The sequence below is a fragment of the Fundulus heteroclitus genome, unplaced genomic scaffold (assembly GCF_011125445.2).
Source record: "Fundulus heteroclitus isolate FHET01 unplaced genomic scaffold, MU-UCD_Fhet_4.1 scaffold_67, whole genome shotgun sequence".
Classification (NCBI taxonomy): Eukaryota; Metazoa; Chordata; class Actinopteri; order Cyprinodontiformes; family Fundulidae; genus Fundulus; species Fundulus heteroclitus.
This window is the reverse complement of record NW_023397110.1, coordinates 509,228-514,142: the sequence shown is the minus strand read 5'-3', so window position 1 is coordinate 514,142 and position 4,915 is coordinate 509,228.

The following is a 4,915-nucleotide window of genomic DNA, read 5'->3' as shown; positions in this document are numbered from 1 at the left end:
AGTTTCAAAATCTCTTGCTTCTCAGATTAACAAAATGTTATTATCTTTAAAGCATCCATCCATCCATCTATTTTCTAATCCGCTTAATCCCTCATGGGGTCGCGGGGTTGCTGGTGCCTATCTCCAGCGTTCACTGAGCGAGATGCGGGGTACACCCTGGACAGGTCGCCAGTCTGTCGCAGGGCAACACATAGACATCTTTAAATCAGTAGTTCTCAAATATTTTCGGTTTCCCCCCTTTAAAGAATGAAAAAGTTTCAGCACCCAGCCCAACAAAATGGGTCAGAAACATAACTTTTATTGTTGTCCCTCTTAATGCATTGAAACCGTTACCCTGAAGATTACCCAAAATTACTTTTACATTTCATAACAGTTAAATACATTCAATAACAACAAAGCTGTTGTGCTATGAATAATATAAACCACTTTTGGTTGTAGGGATTGTTTATTGGCCAGTGATTTCACACGTGATCCATCTTTAGTATTTGATAACCCTCACTAGACACAAATTCAAACCACAAATTTAGACCTTTACAGTAAATCATATCAACTCATATCCAAAGTTATACTGGATTTAAATCAGAAACTTTAACCACAAATGGCTTATGTCTTGAATACATACCCTTAGCAAAAAGTAATTTATTCAAGTGTACTATGAGTATGCTTATTTCGTACTTAAAATGAGGCAGTATACTTGAAGTTTACTTTTTTCTAAACTATATTTCAGATACTTAACAAAAGTATAGTGGAGTATACTTGACTTATACTGAAAGTATAAACACAAGTCTAAGACTAGGTACATTAATACTAAGACCTAAGCTTATACTTAAGTATATTTAATAAAATTAACTTCAACTATACTACTTTTTGCAAAGGGTAGTATATACAATATCAGTTTCAAACCATACTGTTAACACTGTTAAACACAGCTAGCATAGTGCTAAGTAGGTGATAATGTACAGAATAACCATGAAACCACAGAATATTTTTGTTATATTTACATGTTTCCAAGCTGTTTACAATGTTCAAAATCAACTCACCATGTTGGGCAATGTATCGAAATGTAACTGGGAAGTAATCTGATACTCATCCGCACACCGGTAGGGTGACCAAATGCCCATGATTTCCAGGGACAGACCCCATATTGGATGACTAATATTATTTTGTATAGAGTTCAGCTTGGATTTTATTTACTGCACAGCATACACTTGCCTTGTGTGTGAAATCCACATGCAGTGCGCTATTGCTCATGCGCACAGCTTTGAGTGAACATTGTTTGGCGGTCCTCCAAAAACAAAAACATATATATATATATATATATATATATATATATATATATATATATATATATATATATATATAAAACAGACCAAGAGTTATTTATTGAACATTAAATAACTTGATACAGTGCGTAATGGCACAACAGATCCCATCTTCTGCGTACAGACACACTTACATTTCAGGCCCATTTGGTTCATCTGCAAGCTTTGTAAAAGAGACCCTTGAGCACTACATACCTTCCTTATCAACCTGAAAATTGACACACCATAAAATATTTGCTAGGATGACCAAATATCCATTTTTCTGCCAAATGAATATTTGATCAATGTGTCCCACAATGAGAGACAGTGAGACACATCAGAATTAGTTTTAAAATAGACACCTACTCAGTGTCAACACTTATGTAAGCATAGATGTAGTTGCACAAATGCAGCCTCTGATTGTTTCTGGGTTCACTAGCTCCCCAAATTACAATCTGCACAGATAAATGGCCCTGCTTGGCAATGCAGATGCCGTCTCAAACACAAAATATACAATGAAAGATGCACTGTTTTTGCTGATTAAGTGCGTCAGTATTCGTTTTAGGCTCAGATCCCATATTCAAACAGACAAATGCACGCAGGTAAACCACACACTCTATTTCCCCAGCAGATCCAAGAAAAACTGCTCTGCATACATTTTGTTAGAAAATATCCCTATTGTGCCATCCTCACCATAATGTGTAGCATTTGTTTAAATCAATGAAGCCCAGAAATTGGTATTATTCTTTCAGTGGTTCAGTCTTTCTCTCACCCTCCCTCATTCGAGTTCCCTGTGTGCCTTTCCCACCTCATGCTTGAATGAGAAAAAGTGATTAACTTTGAAAGAAAGGGGTTGGTACATTAGCAAAACGTTGCTGCCGAGTGTCTGCTGTTTTGTGAAAAGGCCTGTGAATGACTGTTCCACATCTACCCCACTCCTCAACATTTTCTTTATTACCCACTTGTTTCTTGCACATTACTACATATGCAGATGCACACACATAAAACAGCAAAATAAGCCAGTGACACAATGAGGTATGTTACAAGTGCTCAGAGGAATGACAATCCACAAGCTACATGCAGCAATGTTGATAGCCTGAAAACAATACATCATCACCTCTTCTGCCACTCTTTAAGATCTCAGACTTAATGACAGGAAGTCAGAACAATGCATATGCAAAGCCATAAGCCAGCTCTCTTCACGGGCCATGTAGTTCTACCAACTGTTAAAGCTATTCCCGTTTTGTCAAGGCAACAATGGAGTGCAAAACAGAGACTGAGGGACTCTATTGATATTGAGCACTGTTGAATGGACGACTGAGTAGCATTCCCTGTCACAGTGGATGGATGGTTTAATAGTGGACCAGTGTGCAGGGAAAAAAAAGAGGCAAGACAGATCATATTTGTGTGTGTTGCTGTTTCTGTGTGTGTATCAGTGCATGTGTGAATGAGACAACTTGGTGAGGTGACAGGCGTTATCTCAGGCCTACAGACAGACACTTAGCCCGCCGCCAACCTTCCACCACTTGTCCCTGTGGCATGCTCAGAAATGTCACGAGCTGGAACCGTCAGCAAACAGTGTGTGTCATAGTGTTGTGTCAAATTCTTCTGTGCAGTGCTGAATTTACAGTGGGCATTCAACGATGAGCTGATGTGTTCATTACAGTCAAATATATACCAACTTGTACTTCACTGATTTGTATTTTATAATTTTTAATTATTGGTTATATCAATACTATATTTTAATAAGAACACACAAACATTAATGGTCTGTTGAATGCCAATGCCTCTTAATAGTGAGAAAGCTGAAAAATGGAAAGTTTTTGTCTACAAAAGCATTGTTTCACCCTTTTCACTCTATTATTCTTCAGTGTAACCTAACCTTTATGAGACTTTGAACATCAATAAAGCATCAAAGCAAAAACAAAATATAAAAAATCCTGTTAAAATGTTATGTACCTGCATCTTGAGATTCACACAACCTTTGTGAGTTTTATCACAAGTTAGTGCTTCTTCTGTGATCTTAAATAATCAGACAGAGGGCAACTTTATGGTCATTTCGTTATGCCAAGAAATGCTTTTTGTTCAAAAATAACCCAATTTAGGTTAAGTTGCTAAATCAAGATAGGGCTGGACGATTATTCAATAACAATATACATCGATCGATAGATGTATATCGAGGATAGAAAAAAAGGGTCAATAAAAAGTTTAATAAAATTACATTTTCCCAACCAATCAAAAACGCAGATCAAGAAATGCTCTGCCACCTTCAAAGAGTACAGAGAGCAAGCGTTCTTTTTCATTTTTTAAATACTTGCAGCTTTGTTAAAAAGTTGGTTGAATAAAGGGTTGAGTTTGAATTCAGTGTTTGTGTGTTCTGTATCTAAAATTCTGTATGAAATGGCCAGGGCTGCACTTAAAACATGTTTTGAATTTGTTGATAATTATCACTATCGATCAATATGATTTATATTTTATCAATATGCTTTTTTTTTCTATATCGTCCAGCCCTACAAACTGATGCAGGCCTGGGTTGGCTATATAATATTGCACCACCAAGCATTACTGAACAATGTTTAGTTTTTGTTTTCAACAACCTCATGATGACTAATGCAGTTTTTATTGACCAATATGTGACTTTAAATATCAAGATTCATACTCAATATATACACTTTGTAAAATATTGACATATGGATTGACATTGGAACAACATTGAACATAGCTATAGAATAATGTTACCTTAAGTGAATGAACTCATTTTCTAATGTGAACATTATCATCGTAGTTAGTGTGGTTTTACAACTTGTATGGCGATCTCGGAAGAAATTAATGAGGTTTCCTCTGGTCTCTTCTTTAACCCAACAAATTGGGCCATGATTTTTGACTCAATGTGTGGTTAAAACTACCTAAATTCTGTTGCAAGAGCACAACTCCACTTTTGGGTCAAAAAATAACCCAGTTAAGTTTGTTAGACCTGTCGCCTCTTCCAAAGGGCTGCGTAAAAGCGTAGCGCTCATTGACGCAGCTTACACAAACCAAAATGCTCAGTAGCTGTGGGTTTTCTAGATGTTTGATTTCATACTGAATGGTGGTTTTGTTGTGTGTTGTTGCTCATGCAGCTTAAGCGAAAATTCAGACTGAAGAAACTCTATTGCCTACCTCCATCAATCAGACTCATCCGCCTCCGACGCAAGCCAGTTTTGAACTGCTCCTCCTCGAAGCCAATCAGCATCCTGGGTTCATCTTAAAAGAACTCCACATCCTTGTCTCGGCCTTCTGCTCAGCGAGCAAGCGGTGGCGTGCCGCGTCTGGTTTGGACTCTGATGACTGGATTCAACCCACCTCCATCCCCTTCTCCACCATTGTACCAAGCTCCGCCTGGCTTTCCTACGGTCCTCCTTCAACCTCGTCCCTACAGAGTGTAATTCATCCCAGACTCTTACGGATTTCCCAGTCACTCCTTAAAACGGTCCGGCAGAAGACCGCCATGTTGAGCCTGGTTCTGCCAGAGGTTTCTTCCCAAAGGGGAGTTTTTCCTCTCCACAGTCGCTTCATGCTTGCTCATCATGGACAGTTCATGCAAATCTGTGTTTATCAAGTTGGACATCTAGCTC